At 31.4% G+C, this 18,779-nt stretch overlaps 1 protein-coding gene across 8 annotated transcripts in view; it reads left to right on the top strand.

The window, feature by feature from the left end:
* Nucleotides 1-2,649, top strand: part of gtdc1 (glycosyltransferase-like domain containing 1) — a 36,240-nt gene extending 33,591 nt beyond the window's left edge. For 6 of the 8 annotated variants that reach the window (XR_009802988.1, XR_009802987.1, XR_009802985.1 and 3 more), the window contains one exon: nucleotides 1,522-2,649. The gene's annotated coding sequence lies outside the window, so the exon portion shown is untranslated. Of the gene's footprint in view, nucleotides 1-1,503 lie in introns of all 8 variants that reach the window. The other 2 variants (XR_009802986.1, XR_009802983.1) reach the window with 1 other exon arrangement.
* Nucleotides 2,650-18,779: the final 16,130 nt, after the last annotated feature.

Raw genomic sequence — 18,779 nt, 5'->3', positions numbered from 1 at the left:
TGGTGTGTTCAATGGGTGTATAATGATATGTAGTGGTGTGTACTATGGGTGTATAATGATATGTAGTGGTGTGTACTATGTTGTGTATAATGATATGTAGTGGTGTGTACTATGTTGTGTATAATGATATGTAGTGGTGTGTACTATGTTGTGTATAATGATATGTAGTGGTGTGTACTATGGGTGTATAATGATATGTAGTGGTGTGTACTATGGGTGTATAATGATATGTAGTGTTGTGTACGATGGGTATATAATGATATGTAGTGGTGTGTACTATGGGTGTATAATGATATGTAGTGGTGTGTACTATGGGTGTATAATGATATGTAGTGGTGTGTACTATGTTGTGTATAATGATATGTAGTGGTGTGTACTATGTTGTGTATAATGATATGTAGTGGTGTGTACTATGTTGTGTATAATGATATGTAGTGGTGTGTACTATGGGTGTATAATGATATGTAGTGGTGTGTACTATGGGTGTATAATGATATGTAGTGGTGTGTACTATGGGTGTATAATGATATGTAGTGGTGTGTACTATGTTGTGTATAATGATATGTAGTGGTGTGTACTATGTTGTGTATAATGATATGTAGTGGTGTGTACTATGGGTGTATAATGATATGTAGTGGTGTGTACTATGGGTGTATAATGATATGTAGTGGTGTGTTCTATGGGTGTATAATGATATGTAGTGGTGTGTACTATGTTGTGTATAATGATATGTAGTGGTGTGTACTATGGGTGTATAATGATATGTAGTGGTGTGTACTATGGGTGTATAATGATATGTAGTGGTGTGTACTATGGGTGTATAATGATATGTAGTGGTGTGTACTATGGGTGTATAATGATATGTAGTGGTGTGTACTATGTTGTGTATAATGATATGTAGTGGTGTGTACTATGTTGTGTATAATGATATGTAGTGGTGTGTACTATGTTGTGTATAATGATATGTAGTGGTGTGTACTATGTTGTGTATAATGATATGTAGTGGTGTGTACTATGTTGTGTATAATGATATGTAGTGGTGTGTACTATGGGTGTATAATGATATGTAGTGGTGTGTACTATGTTGTGTATAATGATATGTAGTGGTGTGTACTATGGGTGTATAATGATATGTAGTGTTGTGTACGATGGGTATATAATGATATGTAGTGGTGTGTACTATGGGTGTATAATGATATGTAGTGGTGTGTACTATGTTGTGTATAATGATATGTAGTGGTGTGTACTATGGGTGTATAATGATATGTAGTGTTGTGTACTATGTTGTGTATAATGATATGTAGTGGTGTGTACTATGGGTGTATAATGATATGTAGTGGTGTGTACTATGGGTGTATAATGATATGTAGTGTTGTGTACGATGGGTATATAATGATATGTAGTGGTGTGTACTATGGGTGTATAATGATATGTAGTGGTGTGTACTATGTTGTGTATAATGATATGTAGTGGTGTGTACTATGGGTGTATAATGATATGTAGTGGTGTGTACTTCTTCAGGGCCAAAAGACGACCAAAGAAGGAAGAAGATGAAATGAAGAATGTTACAACAAAGATTAATAACACAACTTCAAAGTAAGAGTGTTTAAAAAAAAAAAAAACACATTAAAATAACCTCAAATAAATAATATATTTGTTTTAAGCTTTAAAGAAACATATACAAATCAACTTAAGAAAATTGGGAAAAAATACTGTAAGAGGTTATATTAAAGATATTTGGAAAACAAACAAAATAGATATTTTTTAATTTAAGGAAAGACTATTTATAGATAATGTTTTAAAAAGTTCAAAGGATTACAAATATATATATACAAACCCTGTTTCCATATGATTTGGGAAATTGTGTTAGATGTAAATATAAACAGAATACAATGATTTGCAAATCCTTTTCAACCCATATTCAGTTGAATATGCTACAAAGACAACATATTTGATGTTCAAACCCATAAACTTTATTTTTTTTTTGCAAATAATTAACTTAAAATTTCATGGCTGCAACACGTGCCAAAGTAGTTGGGAAAGGGCATGTTCACCACTGTGTTACATCACATTTTCTTTTAACAACACTCAATAAACGTTTGGGAACTGAGGAAACTAATTGTTGAAGCTTTGAAAGTGGAATTCTTCCCCATTCTTGTTTTATGTAGAGCTTCAGTCCTTCAACAGTCCGGGGTCTCCGCTGTCGTATTTTACGCTCCATAATGCGCCACACATTTTCCATGGGAAAAATGTGTGAACATTTTACGGACTGTTGATGGTAAAATCCCTAAATTCCTTGCAATAGCTCGTTGAGAAATGTTGTTCTAAAACTGTTCCACAATTTGCTTACAAATTGGTGACCCTCACCCTGTCCTTGTTTGTGAATGAGTGAGCATTTCATGGAAGCTCCTTTTATACCCAATCATGGCACCCACCTGTTCCCAATTAGCCTGCACACCTGTGGGATGTTCCAAATAAGTGTTTGATGAGCATTTCTCACCTTTATCAGTATTTATTGCCACCTTTCCCAACTTCTTTGTCACGTGTTGCTGGCATCAAATTCTAAAGTTAATGATTATTTGCAAAAAAAATTAAGTTTATCAGTTTGAACATCAAATTTGTTGTCTTTGTAGCATATTCAACTGAATATGGGTTGAAAATGAGTTTGCAAATCATTGTATATATATATATATATATATATATATATATATATATATATATATATATACATATATATATATATATGTATATATATATATATATATATATATATATATATATATATATATATACATATATATATATATGTATGTATGAATATGTATATATGTATATGTGTGTGTATATATATATATATATATATATGTATGTATTTATATATATATATATGCATATATATATATATATATATATATATATATGCATATATATATATATATATATATATATATGTATATATATATATATATATATATATATATATGTATATATATATATATATGTGTCTGCAAATATATATACATATATTTGTATATATATACATGTATGTTTGTGTATGTATATATATCTACACATATGTATATTTGTGTATGTATATATGTATCTATATACATATATATGTATATATACGTGTATTTTTGTATATATATATATGTAAGTATATATATATGTATGTGTATATATACATATATTTGTATATATACATGTATGTTTGTGTATATATATATACACATATGTATATTTGTGTATGTATATATGTATTTATATGCATATATTTGTATGTATATACGTGTATGTATATATATATATATATATATATATACATATATGTATATTTGTGTGTATATATATATATACTGTGTATGTATGCTTTGTACTTGAAAGAAATACAGTTTTAAGAAAAAAACTACTTCTAGAATATAATTTTTCTAAATAAAACCACTTCTAATAATTATTATTTAAGAGTTTTTGGAAAAAGTATTTAAAACACAACTTCAAATAGAGAACAATTCAATCAACAACTTCACAGAAAAAGTATATATATATATATATATATATATATATTTTTTACAGTGTTAAAATATATTTTCTAAAAAGTTTATGAAAATATTTTATTAAAAAATTTAAAGAAAGGATATTTTTTTTAAACATGAGCAGTTGAAAGAATAAAAAAAAAAAATAAATAAATAAAAAAAAAAAGGTTTCAAGGAGGGCTTCACGGTGGCAGAGGGGTTAGTGCGTCTGCCTCACAATACGAAGGTCCTGCAGTCCTGGGTTCAAATCCAGGCTCGGGATCTTTCTGTGCGGAGTTTGCATGTTCTCCCCGTGAATTCGTGGGTTCCCTCCGGGTACTCCGGCTTCCTCTCACCTCCAAAGACATGCACCTGGGGATAGGTTGATTGGCAACACTAAATTGGCCCTAGTGTGTGAATGTGAGTGTGACTGTTGTCTATCTGTGTTGGCCCTGCGATGAGATGGCGACTTGTCCAGGGTGTACCCCGCCTTCCGCCCGATTGTAGCTGAGATAGGCGCCAGCGCCCCCCGCGACCCCGAAAGGGAATAAGCGGTAGAAAATGGATGGATGGATGGGTTTCAAGGAAAAAATTTTAAGATTTTCAAGAAAGGATTTAGTTTTTTTTAAAGAATATTGCAGGTTTAACGAAATAAAGACAAGTTTAAAGGATAAAATAACAAAAAAAATGAAATAAGAAGAAAAACAAAGTGAAAGAAGTCATATTAAAACAGAAGTTTTTCAGAATATTTAAAATAAAAATGTATAAAGCAAGTTTTGTTGAGGCGACTTGATGTTTGAAGTTTGCTTTTGGAGGATTTCAATCTCATCAAACATTCCACTTGGCGCCTCAGAGCAGATTAAAGCGGAATTACGAGCTCATCACAAATAATCCTGGCCACACGACACTGGACCACTCCCACGTGTGACCCCCGGGTCAGTCAGGTCAGAGGTGAAATTAGCACATCCTAGCTAGCGTGCTAATGCTAACAGACGTGTTTCCTTCCTTAACTTGTTGACTCCTGTTGACAAATCGTCAATTAGTGACGGATGCATCTAATTAAATGGTCAATTAGTCCGTGATTAAACATGCATGTAATCAAGTTAGATGAATCAGTGAGTGATTAAACATGCATGTCATTAAAGTGATTGTACAAGCATGGTTGAAGTGTGAAGTGAAGTGAATTATATTTATATAGCGCTTTTCTCAAGTGACTCAAAGCGCTTTAAATAGTGACACCCAATATCTAAGTTACATTTAAACTTGATGGCATGGTGCCCACTAGAGGGCGCTTCAAGTCCTTCAAATGCATTTATAACTCCTCCAATCTCCAGTATCATATTTTCAGCAATCCTTTTTACTTTCCCTCACCTAAAAATATGGGGAGCATATATATATGTATGTATATTTATATATGCTCCACATATTTTTAGGTGAGGGAAAATAAAAATGTGTGTGTGTGTGTGTATGTATGAATACATATATATATATATATATATATATATATATATATATATATATATATATATATATATATATATATATATATATATATATATATATATATACATTTGTAAATGTGTTTGTATGTATGAATGTATATATGTGTATTTATATATGTGTGTGTATGTATGTGTGTATATATACATATATGTATATATATGTATGTACTGTATGTGTATATATATATATGTGTGTGTATGTATGTACTGTATGTATATATAAATATATATATACATATATATATGTATATATGTGTGTGTGTATGTATGTATATATATATATATATATTTGTGTATGTATGCATATGTCTATGTATGTATATATATGTGCATGTATATATTTATATACATGCATATATGTATAAGTGTATATACAAGTATGCATTTATGTGTATGTATACTGTATATACATACATATGTGTGTGTGCATATATTATATACAAATAAACAAATTAGTAAAAATCAAATACAACTTCACTATTATTAGTTATATATACATATTCTTATTTAATAAAGAAATATTAAAATAATATAACTTACTATGGGCTTCACGGTGGGAGAGGGGTTAGTGCGTCTGCCTCACAATACGAAGTTCCTGCAGTCGTGGGTTCAAATCCAGGCTCGGGATCTTTCTGTGTGGAGTTTGCATGTTCTCCCCGTGAATGCGAGGGTTCCTCCCACCTCCAAAGACATGCACCTGGGGATGGGTTAATTGGCAACACTAAATTGGCCCTAGTGTGTGAATGTGAGTGTGACTGTTGTCTGTCTATCTGTGTTGGCCCTGCGATGAGGTGGCGACTTGTCCAGGGTGTACCCTGCCTTCCGCCCGATTGTAGCTGAGATAGGCGCCAGCGCCCCCCGCGACCCCGAAAGGGAATAAGCGGTAGAAAATGGATGGATGGATAACTTACTATATATACAGTATGTATATATATATATATTTATATGTGTGTTTATGTATATGTATATATATATATATATATATATATATATATATATATATATATATATATATATATATATATATATTTATATACATACACAGTATATATATATGCTGTGTATGCATGCTTTATATTTGAAGTTGAACTGAATAAAGTTCCGAAAAAAGACTATTAAAAAGAACAACTACTTCTATAATATATATTTTTTTACATTTTCGAAAAAATTCTAGAAAATATTCTATTAAAACGTTTAAAGAAATAATATTATTTTTATTAAGAATGTTAGCAGTTTAAAGAATAAAAAAATTAAGGAAAAAATATTTTAAAATGGTTTTAAGGAAAAAATGTAAAGATTTTCAAGAAAGAATATATACATATATATTTGATAATATTACTAGTTTAAAGAATATACATTTTGAAAGAATATTACAAGTTTAAAGAAATAAAGAAAAAATATCCTGAAAAAGTTTCAAGGTTTTTTATTTTATTTGACAAAAAGTCAATAAAAAATAAAAGGGTATGATCTTTTAATTTCATGTAATTATTTTTATTAAGATTTTCTGTTTCATGGATGGATGTTCTGGTCTGTAGGTACACACTTTAAGGTAGGCTGGTACAATTGTGTTTCTACCTCATTTTTTATTCTAGTGTTCTTCATGTGTGTATTGGCTGTATCATGTATAAATATGTTTTGATAAAATAAAGAAAAAATGGATAATTTATTTTTAATGTATACACACACGCACGTACATATTCAAATAAATGTTTTAAAAAAAACTAACATTAAAAAAGTTTAAACAAAGATTATGTAAAAATCAATTTGAAAAAAACGTTGAAAACAACTTCAAAGAATGAATATTTACTTTAAAGAATGGGTATTAAAAAAACATTTAAGAAAGAATATTGAAAACACATTTTCAAAATGCAGAGAAAGAATAAAATAGATTTAACATAAAAAAAACAATTCTAAAAAAGTTTAAGGAAAAATATTGAAACGTCTCTTTAAAAAAGTTTGTTTTTTATTTGTTATGCCTTTCTTTCTTTATTTTTTTAAATTAAACTACAGCTAAGTTTCCTTTAAGCATGACTCATTTTCTCGTTATTGGCACGTGCCGATTGTATATATGCATGTGCATTAAAAATGGCTCTTTATCGAAAGGCCCACAATCAGTACTCAGAACTCGTCCGATAGTCTGTTTGTTCGTGAACGTCACATCTCTTTTTTGTTTGGAAGACGGCAGAAAAGACTGAATGACTTCCAATATAATGTAAACAATGAGTTTCATTCCAGTAACTTTACATTAAATGACTGAACTCGCAGTTTGATGTCATTTGCTTCATATTCTGATGAATGTTCGGAGGAAAGAAAGAAATCGTCAAAAGATAAAAAAAAAGAGTTGAGAGATAATCACAGTGATGCATGCTGGGAACACGGAAGTCATGGTGAAGTTGTTTTGTGCTTATTTTGATTATTTCTCAATTGTTTGTCACTGCTGCAGTTTATAAATAAATATAAAAGAAAATAAGCGGTAGAAATGGATGGATATATTATAAAAATAATGTATACAATTTAAATAAAAAAAAAGAAAGTCATGTTGAAGTGATGCATGCTGGGAAAACGGAAGTCACGCTAAAGCGGCGCCACAATAATATATTCTTCTTTTAACGTCATCTTTTTGACATTTATTGACCCAAACAACTTAGAAGTTAACTGAAGTGTTGGTCGCGTACAGCTTTCACAAGCAGACCAGCTGCGATGTAAAGGAGCGACAAACGGGTCACGTGATCTCAACGGCGCGAAAATTAACATTTGAATCAAGCCGGAAGTGACAAGGCGCTTTTGGCCTGGCGAGAACCTTTTAAGTTGTGTTTCAACGAAGGGAATGGCGTTACTAATGAAGTGTTGGTAAGGGCAGGGTTTTTGTGATGTTTGTGTAGGGTCTGCGACGTCGCAAATGTTTACATTGATTACACCACCGTCCGCACGGTTTGTGTTTTAGCGCTGCAATGCCGCCATCTGCTGGTCACGTGTGGCACTACACGTCAAATGAAATATTCTCATTTAAGTGTTTTTCAACCTTATTTTGAGCCAAGGCACATTTTTTGCGTTGAAAAAATCAGGAGGTACAACACCAGCAGAAATCATTAAAAAACGAAACTAAAAGTAAAGGGCGTTGTCGCAATTGTTAGATATGACTTTCAAGCATAAGCAAGCAAGCATGCATGGCTGTAGCTCTTGTCTCAAAGTAGATGTACTGTCACCACCTGTCACATCACATCCTGACTTATTAGTGTTTTATTATTATTCCGCACCCACGCGCTGTAATTTGACCCCCTTAACATGCTTCAAAACTCACCAAATTTGACACACGTCGGTATAGCAAACCTTCCCAACATATTAAGCAACCAATCGCCCAAAATGAAAATTGCGCTCTAGCGCCCCCTAGGAAAAAACTACAGACAGAACTGCATGTAACTTCTGTTAGGAATGTCATAGCGACATGAAACAAAAACTCCTATGTAGGTCTGACTTAGACCCAATTTTCATACACTCACTTCTTTCAGCAAAATTCTACAGGAAGTTGGCAAAAACCCCTTCAAAATAAAATTTTCGCAAAAAATACAATTTTGGCCTCTTTGCGCTGTAATTTGACCCCTTTAAAATGCTTCAAAAGTCACCAAACTTGGCACCCACATAAGGACTGGCGAATATTGCGGTCTAATGAAAAAACCAAACCCCAAAACTCAAAATTGCGCTCCAGCGCTATTTTTGAATAAAACACTGAGAAAACTGCTCCTAGGAAGAAAACACAGACAAAACTGCTTGTAACGTCCGGTAAGAATGTCGGAGAGACATGAAACAAAAACCTCTATGTAGGTCTCGCTTAGACCTACATTTCATAGATTGACAACCCCCAACAAAAATCAACAGGAAGTTTGCAATCCCCCCTTCAAAACAAAAGCTTTGTAAAAACCGGTCACCTTTCTTCAAACATTATCTCCTCTGAGTGCATTTGTTGTTTTGGCTTCAAACTCGCACAGGAGAGGGATTGAACCCTTCTAATTAATAGTATAGAACAGAGTTTTGATAAGTTTTCAGGTTTTGATTTTACGCGCCTTCAAAGAACCCCTGTGCAAAGTCTCCTAAAAAATGTCATTTTGGCCTCTTTGAGCTGTTATTTGACCCTCTTAAAATGCTTCTAAACTCACCAAACTTGACACACACATCAGGTCTGGCAAAAATTGCGATCTGATGAAAAAACCTACCCTCAAAACTCAAAATTGCGCTCTACCGCCCCCCTAGGAATACAACACGGACAAACTGCTCCTAGGAAGAAAACACAGACAAAACTGCATGTAACTTCTGTTAGGAATGTCATAGCGACATGAAACAAAAACTCCTATGTAGGTCTGACTTAGACCCAATTTTCATACACTCACTTCTTTCAGCAAAAATCTTCAGGAAGTTGGCAAAAAACCCTTCAAAATAAAATTTTCGCAAAAAATACAATTTTTGCCTCTTTGCGCTGTAATTTGACCCCTTTAAAATGCTTCAAAATTCACCAAACTTGGCACACACATCAGGACTGGCGAATATTGCGATCTAATGAAAAAAAAACAAAAAACCCCAAAACTCAAAATTGCGCTCCAGCGCTATTTTTGAATAAAACACTGAAAAAACTGCTCCTAGGAAGAAAACACAGACAAAACTGCTTGTAACTTCCGGTAAGAATGTCGGGGAGACATGAAACAAAAACCTCTATGTAGGTCTCGCTTAGACCTACATTTCATAGATGGACAACCCCCAACAAAAATCAACAGGAAGTTTGCAATCCCCCCTTCAAAACAAAAGTTTTGTAAAAACCGGTCACCTTTCTTCAAACATTATCTCCTCTGAGTGCGTTTGTTGTTTTGGCTTCAAACTCGCACAGGAGAGAGATTGAACCCTTCTAATTAAAAGTATCGAACAGAGTTTTGATAAGTTCTCAGTTTTTGATTTTACGCGCCTTCAAAGAACCCCTGTGCAAAGTCTCCTAAAAAAATTTCATTTTTGCCTCTTTGAGCTGTTATTTGACCCCCTTAAAATGCTTCTAAACTCACCAAACTTGACACACACATCAGGTCTGGCAAAATTTGCGATCAGATGAAAAAACCTAACCTCAAAACCCAAAATTGCGCTCTACCGCCCCCCTAGGAATACAACACGGACAAACTGCTCCTAGGAAGAAAACAGACAAAACTGCTTGTAACTTCCGGTAGGAATGTCAAAGAGACATGAAACAAAAACCACTATGTAGGTCTCACTTAGACCTACATTTTAATAATTAACATACTTTAGCAAAAATCAACAGGAAGTTTGATATTTTCACTTCAATACAACAACTGCATTACTTTCACAATGCATTAGATTCTCAAAATAGTGGCTCCAAAGCGTCTTCTACCGTGGGTCTCGGGGGCAGCAGCCAAAGGCGGACCCGACCAACGCTGCTTGCAGCTTTAATTTTCACTTTGTTGCTCTTTTCCTGTGTGTAGTCTTTTACTTCTTGTCTTGTGCTCCTATTTTGCTGGCTTTTTCTCTTTTTGTTTTGGTATTTTCCTGTAGCAGTTTTATGTCTTCCTTTTGAGCGATATTTCTCACATCTACTTTGTTTTAGCAATCAAGAATATTTGTTGTTTTTAACCTTCTTTGTGGGGACATTGTTGATTGTCATGTTTGGATGAACTTTGTGGACGCCATCTTTGCTCCACAGTAAGTCTTTGCTGTCGTCCAGCATTCTGTTTTTTTTTTTACTTTGTAGCCAGTTCAGTTTTAGTGTGGTTCTGCATAGCCTTCCCTAAGCTTCAATGCCTTTTCTTAGGGGCACTCACCTTTTGTTTATTTTTGGTTTCGGCATTAGACACCTTTTTACCTGCACGCTGCCTCCGACATCGAAAAAAATAAATGAGCTACCTGCTGCCACCAATTAATATGGAAAAGTATTACAGGGTTACAGACTATATTTACTGGTTTGCAAATAATACTTTTACCCCAAATATGTGAAATGAGATCATCTCCCAAAGCACACCAGACTGTATCTCATTGCACGCGGCACAGTGGTTGAAAAACCCTGATCTAATAAAGAGCTCGATCAGTAAGTCAAAAGTCCGACAAAGTAAGAGTTGTGGACATTAACTTTTTAATTAACAATTTTAAACACTTTCTGAAATGTTTCAAACTTCTTTACTTTTGTTTGCGTGGATTGAAGTAAAAAAAATAATAATTCTATGAAACGGTGTTTGACAGCTTACTGGCGCAGGATTCTCACCAGAATGTTTTTCAGGGAAGCTCGCTCATTTACAAAGTTTTTGTTTTTTTGAAGGGGTCATTTCCGATACAATACCGACACTAGAGCCAGATATTAAATACGATACGATATCAGCAGGAATCCAACATTCTTTTATTGTTTTGTGGAATAGAAAAGGCTTGGTCAAGTGAAATTATTCAGCGAACAATAACAATGTTAAGGTGGTATTACTAAATAGTTGTATAATTGTTTGTTGTCACATGTTAAGGTGGTATTATTAAATAGTTGTGTAATTGTTTTTTGTCACATATTAAGGTGGTATTATTAAATAATTGTATAATTGTTTGTCACATGTTAAGGTGGTATTATTAAATAGTTGTATAATTGTTTGTCAAATGTTAAGGTGGTATTATTAAATAGTTGTATAATTGTTTGTTGTCACATGTTAAGGTGGTATTACTAAATAGTTGTATAATTGTTTGTCAAATGTTAAGGTGGTATTATTAAATAGTTGTATAATTGTTTGTCAAATGTTATGGTGGTATTATTAAATAGTTGTATAATTGTTTGGTTGTTAAGGTGGTATTATTAAATAGTTGTATAATTGTTTGTCATATTTTAAGGTGGTATTATTAAATAGTTGTATAATTGTTTGTTTTCACATGTTAAGGTGGTATTTTTAAATAGTTGTATAATTGTTTGGTTGTTAAGGTGGTATTATTAAATAGTTGTATAATTGTTTGTCAAATGTTAAGGTGGTACTATTAAATAGTTGTATAATTGTTTTGTTGTCACATGTTAAGGTGGTATTACTAAATAGTTGTATAATTGTTTGTTGTCACATGTTAAGGTGGTATTACTAAATAGTTGTATAATTGTTTGTTGTCACATGTTAAGGTGGTATTATTAAATAGTTGTATAATTGTTTGGTTGTCACACATTAAAATGGTATTAATAAATAGTTGTATAATTGTTTGTCAAATGTTAAGGTGGTATTATTAAATAGTTGTATAATTGTTTGTTGTCACATGTTAAGGTGGTATTATTAAATAGTTGTAAAATTCTTTGGTTGTTAAGGTGGTATTATTAAATAGTTGTATAATTGTTTGTCAAATGTTAAGGTGGTATTATTAAATAGTTGTATAATTGTTTGTCAAATGTTAAGCTGGTATTATTAAATAGTTGTATAATTGTTTGGTTGTTAAGGTGGTATTATCAAATAGTTGTATAATTGTTTGTTGTCACATGTTAAAGTGGTATTACTAAATAGTTGTATAATTGTTTGGTTGTTAAGGTGGTATTACTAAATAGTTGTATAATTGTTTGTCAAATGTTAAGCTGGTATTATTAAATAGTTGTATAATTGTTTGGTTGTTAAGGTGGTATTACTAAATAGTTGTATAATTGTTTGTTGTCACATGTTAAAGTGGTATTACTAAATAGTTGTATAATTGTTTGTTGTCACATGTTAAGGTGGTATTATTAAATAGTTGTAAAATTGTTTGGTTGTTAATGTGGTACTATTAAATAGTTGTAAAATTGTTTGGTTTTTAAGGTGGTATTATAAAATAGTTGAATAATTGTTTGTCAAATGTTAAGGTGGTATTATGAAATGGTTGTATAATTGTTTGGTTGTTAAGGTGGTATTATTAAATAGTTGTATAATTGTTTGTCAAATGTTAAGGTGGTATTATTAAATAGTTGTATAATTGTTTGGTTGTTAAGGTGGTATTATTAAATAGTTGTTTAATTGTTTGTCAAATGTTAAGGTGGTATTATTAAATAGTTGTATAATTGTTTGTCAAATGTTAAGGTGGTATTATTAAATAGTTGTATAATTGTTTTGTTGTCACATGTTAAGGTGGTATTAATAAATAGTTGTATAATTGTTTGGTTGTCACATGTTAAAGTGGTATTAATAAATAGTTGTAGAATTGTCAAATGTTAAGGTTGTATTATTAAATAGTTGTATAATGTTTGTCAAATGTTAAGGTGGTATTATTAAATAGTTGTATAATTGTTTGTCACATGTTAAGGTGGTATTACTAAATAGTTGTATAATTGTTTGTTGTCACATGTTAAGGCGGTATTATTAAATAGTTGTATAATTGTTTTGTTGTCACATGTTAAGGTGGTATTATTAAATAGTTGTATAATTGTTTGTTTGTCAAATGTTAAGGTGGTATTATTACATAATTGTATAATTATTTTGTTGTCACATGTTAAGGTGGTATTATTAAATGGTTATGTAATTGTTTGTTTGTCACATGTTAAGGTGGTATTATTAAATAGTTGTATAATTGTTTGTTTTCACATGTTAAGGTGGTATTATTAAATAGTTGTATAATTGTTGTCACATGTTAAGGTGGTATTATTAAATAGTTGTATAATTGTTTGTTGTCACATGTTAAGGTGGTATTATTAAATAGTTGTATAATTGTTTGGTTGTTAAGGTGGTATTATTAAATAGTTGTATAATTGTTTGGTTGTTAAGGTGGTATTATTAAATAGTTGTATAATTGTTTGTCACATTTTAAGGTGGTATTATTAAATAGGTGTATGATTGTTTGTTTTCACATGTTAAGGTGGTATTAAATATGGTGTATAGTTGTTTGTCAAATGTAAGGTGGTATTATTAAATAGTTGTATAATGGTTTGTTGTCACAAGTTAAGGTGGTATTATTAAATAGTTGTATAATTGTTTTGTTGTCACATGTTAAGGTGGTATTATTAAATAGTTGTATAATTGTTCGTTGTCACATGTTAAGGTGGTATTATTAAATAGTTGTATAATTGTTTGTTGTCACATGTTAAGGTGGTATTATTAAATAATTGTATAATTATTTTGTTGTCACATGTTAAGGTGGTATTATTAAATAGTTGTGTAATTGTTTTTGTCACATGTTAAGGTGGTATAATTAAATAGTTGTATAATTGTTTGTTGTCACATGTTAAGGTGGTATTATTAAATAGTTGTATAATTGTTTGTTGTCACATGTTAAGGTGGTATTATTAAATGGTTGTATAATTGTTTGGTTGTTAAGGTGGTATTATTAAATAGTTGTATTATTGTTTGGTTGTTAAGGTGGTATTATTAAATAGTTGTATAATTGTTTGTCAAATTTTAAGGTGGTATTATTAAATATGTGTATGATTGTTTGTTTTCACATGTTAAGGTGGTATTATTAAATAGTTGTATAATTGTTTGTTGTCACATGTTAAGGTGGTATTATTAAATAGTTGTATAATTGTTTGGTTGTTAAGGTGGTATTATTAAATAGTTGTATAATTGTTTGTCAAATTTTAAGGTGGTATTATTAAATAAGTGTATGATTGTTTGTTTTCACATGTTAAGGTGGTATTATTAAATAGTTGTATAATTGTTTGTCAAATGTTAAGGTGGTATTATTAAATAAGGTGTATAGTTGTTTGTCAAATGTAAAGGTGGTATTATGAAATAGTTGTATAATTGTTTTGTTGTCACATGTTAAGGTGGTATTATTAAATAGTTGTATAATAGTTTTGTTGTCACATGTTAAGGTGGTATTATTAAATAGTTGTATAATTGTTTGTTGTCACATGTTAAGGTGGTATTATTAAATAGTTGTATAATTGTTTGTTCTCAATTTTAAGGTGGTATTATTAAATAGTTGTATATTTGTTTGGATGTCACATGTTAAGGTGGTATTATTAAATAGTTGTATAATTGTTTGTTCTCAATTTTAAGGTGGTATTATTAAATAGTTGTTTATTTGTTTGGATGTCACATGTTAAGGTGGTATTATTAAATAGTTGTATAATTGTTTCTTCTCAATTTTAAGGTGGTATTATTAAATAGTTGTATAATTGTTTGTTGTCACATGTTAAGGTGGTATTATTAAATTGTTGTATAATTGTTTGTCAAATGTTAAGGTTGTATTATTAAATAAGTGTATATATGTTTGGTTGTCACAGTTAAGGTGGTATTATTAAATAGTAGTATAATTGTTTTGTTGTCACATGTTAAGGTGGTATTATTAAATAGTTGTATTATTGTTTGTCAAATGTTAAGGTGGTATTATTAAATAGTTGTATAATTGTTTGGTTGTCACATGTTAAGGTGGTATTATTAAATAGTAGTATAATTGTTTTGTTGGCACATGTTAAGGTGGTATTATTAAATAGTTGTATAATTGTTTGTCAAATGTTAAGGTGGTATTATTAAATAGTTGTATAATTGTTTGTCACATGTTAAGGTGGTATTATTAAATAGTTGTATAATTGTTTTGTTGTCAAATGTTAAGGTGGTATTATTAAATAGTTATATAATTGTTTGTTGTCACATGTTAAGGAGGTATTATTAAATATTTGTATTATTGTTTGGTTGTTAAGGTGGTATTATTAAATAGTTGTATTATTGTTTGGTTGTTAAGGTGGTATTATTAAATAGATGTATTATTATTTGGTTGTTAAGGTGGTATTATTAAATAGTTGTCTAATTGTTTGGTTGTTAAGGTGGTATTATTAAATAGTTGTATAATTGTTTGGGTTTTAAGGTGGTATTATTAAATAGTTGTATGATTGTTTGGGTTTTAAGGTGGTATTATTAAATAGTTGTATAGTTGTTTGCTTGTTTAGGTGGTATTATTAAATAGTTGTAATATTGTTTGGTTGTTAAGGTGGTATTATTAAATAGTTGTACTATTGTTTGGTTGTTAAGGTGGTATTATTAAATAGTTGTATAATTGTTTGGGTTTTAAGGTGGTTTTATCAAATAGTTGTATAATTGTTTAGTTGTTAAGGTGGTATTATTAAATAGTTGTAATATTGTTTGGTTGTTAAGGTGGTATTATTAAATAGTTGTATGATTGTTTGGGTTTTAAGGTGGTATTATCAAATAGTTGTTTAGTTGTTAATGTGGTATTATTAAATAGTTGTAATATTGTTTGGTTGTTAAGGTGGTATTATTAAATAGTTGTAATATTGTTTGGTTGTTAAGGTGGTATTATTAAATAGTTGTATAGTTGTTTGGTTGTTAAGGTGGTATTATTAAATAGTTGTATAGTTGTTTGGTTGTTAAGGTGGTATTATTAAATAGGTGTAATATTGTTTGGTTGTTAAGGTGGTATTCTTAAATAGTTGTATAATTGTCTGGGTTTTAAGGTGGTATTATCAAATCGTTGTATAGTTGTTTAGTTGTTAAGGTGGTATTATTAAATAGTTGTAATATTGTTTGGTTGTTAAGGTGGTATTATTAAATAGTTGTATGATTGTTTGGGTTTTAAGGTGGTATTATCAAATAGTTGTATAGTTGTTTAGTTGTTAAGGTGGTATTATTAAATAGTTGTAATATTGTTTGGTTGTTAAGGTGGTATTATTAAATAGTTGCGTAGTTGTTTGGTTGTTAAGTTGGTATTATTAAATAGTTGTATAGTTGTTTGGTTGTTAAGGTGGTATTATTAATTAGGTGTCGGTGTCCAGCAGGAGTAATAATCAACATTTCTGTAATTAGTTTTTCCCAAGTGTGACATCAGTAGAAATCTCCATCTATGTTCGCCATTTACCTGACAATCTTTTTGTGAGTCACTTCCATCATCTTGTTGCGGGGCAGACTTGCTCGTACATGCACATGCCTTCCCCGCTGTTGCCACTCCTAGAATGTAGCCTGAAGTCTGAAGTTGTCTGTCAGTCCACGCCATATGGATACATAAGTCCCGCCCACAACAGATGTGTCAAACATCATCTAAGTGACATGTTGAGCAAAGAAGCACCAGGACATGTTTTGTAGACCACAAGGAAGTCTTTTACATGCAGAGTGGATATCAGACTACGGCCGTTTAAAGGAGCCATACGTAGTAATGTGGCCAGAAGTGGTACTGCAATTCTGTAGCCCCTCCCCCTCCCCATGACTGAGGTTGCCAGATGTGAATCCTGCTCCAAGAAACTTCAAAAGGTGAGTCCTACTTTGTCAGTTCCTCTTGTTGATGTTTACTTAGTCATGTTTACTAAGTCATGATGTTTACTAAGTCATGATGTTTACTAAGTCATGATGTTTACTTAGTCATGTTTACTAAGTCATGATGGATAGGTTGATTGGCAACACTAAATTGGCCCTAGTGTGTGAATGTGAGTGTGAATGTTGTCTTTCTATCTGTGTTGGCCCTGCGATGAGGTGGCGACTTGTCCAGGGTGTACCCCGCCTTACGCCCAATTGTAGCTGAGATAGGCGCCAGCGCCCCCCGCGACGCCAAAAGGGAATAAGGGGTAGGAAATGGATGGATGGATGGATGTTTACTTAGTCATGTTTACTAAGTCATGTTTACTACGTCATGATGTTTACTTAGTCATGTTTAATCATGTTTACTAAGTCATGATGTTTACCAAGTCATGTTTACTAAGTCATGTTTGCTAAGTCATGATGTTTACTTAGTCATGTTTACTAAGTCATGATGTTTACTAAGTCATGTTTACTAAGTCATGTTTGCTAAGTCATGATGTTTACTTAGTCATGTTTGCTAAGCCATGATGTTTGCTAAGCCATGATGTTTACTAAGCCATGATGTTTACTAAGCCATGATGTTTACTAAGCCATGATGTTTACTAAGTCATGGTGTTTACTAAGTCATGATGTTTACTAAGTCATGATGTTTACTAAGTCATGATGTTTACTTAGCCATATTTCCTAAGTCATGATGTTTACTAAGTCATGATGTTTACTAAGTCATGATGTTACTAAGTCATGATGTTTACTAAGTAATTTTACTAAGTCATGATGTGTACTATGCCATGATGTTTACTAAGTCGTTATGTTTACTAAGTCATGATGTTACCAAGTCAAAATGTTTCCTAAGTCATGATGTTTACTATGTCATGATGTTTACTATGTCATGATGTTTGCTAAGTCATGATGTTTACTAAGTCATGATGTTTTCGAAGTCATGTTTGCTAAGTCCTGATGTTTACTAAGTCCTGATGTTACTAACTCATGATGTTTACTAACTCATGATGTTTACTAAGTCATGATGTTTACTAAGTCGTAATGTTTACTTAGTCATGTTTACTAAGCCATGATGTTTACTTAGTCATGTTCCCTAAGTCATGATGTTTGCTAAGTCATGATGTTTACTAAGTAATTTTACTAAGCAATGATGTTTACTATGTCATGATGTTTACTAAGTCGTTATGTTTACTAAGTCATGATGTGACTAAGTCAAAATGTTTACTAAGTCATGATGTTTACTATGTCATGATGTTTACTATGTCATGATGTTTACTAAGTCATGGTGTTTACTAAGTCATGATGTTTGCTAAGTCATGATGTTTACTAAGTCATGATGTTTGCTAAGTCATGATGTTTACTAAGTCATGTTTACTTAGTCATGTTTACTTAGTCATGTTTACTTAGTCACGATGTTTACTAAGTCATGGTGTTTACTTAGTCATGTTTACTAAGTCATGATGGATAGGTTGATTGGCAACACTAAATTGGCCCTAGTGTGTGAATGTGAGTGTGAATGTTGTCTTTCTATCTGTGTTGGCCCTGCGATGAGGTGGCGA

This window comes from Nerophis ophidion, linkage group LG19, assembly GCF_033978795.1.
Source record: "Nerophis ophidion isolate RoL-2023_Sa linkage group LG19, RoL_Noph_v1.0, whole genome shotgun sequence".
Lineage (NCBI taxonomy): Eukaryota > Metazoa > Chordata > Actinopteri > Syngnathiformes > Syngnathidae > Nerophis > Nerophis ophidion.
Note: the sequence above shows the minus strand (reverse complement) of the source record. Positions and strands in the feature narration are given on the sequence as shown.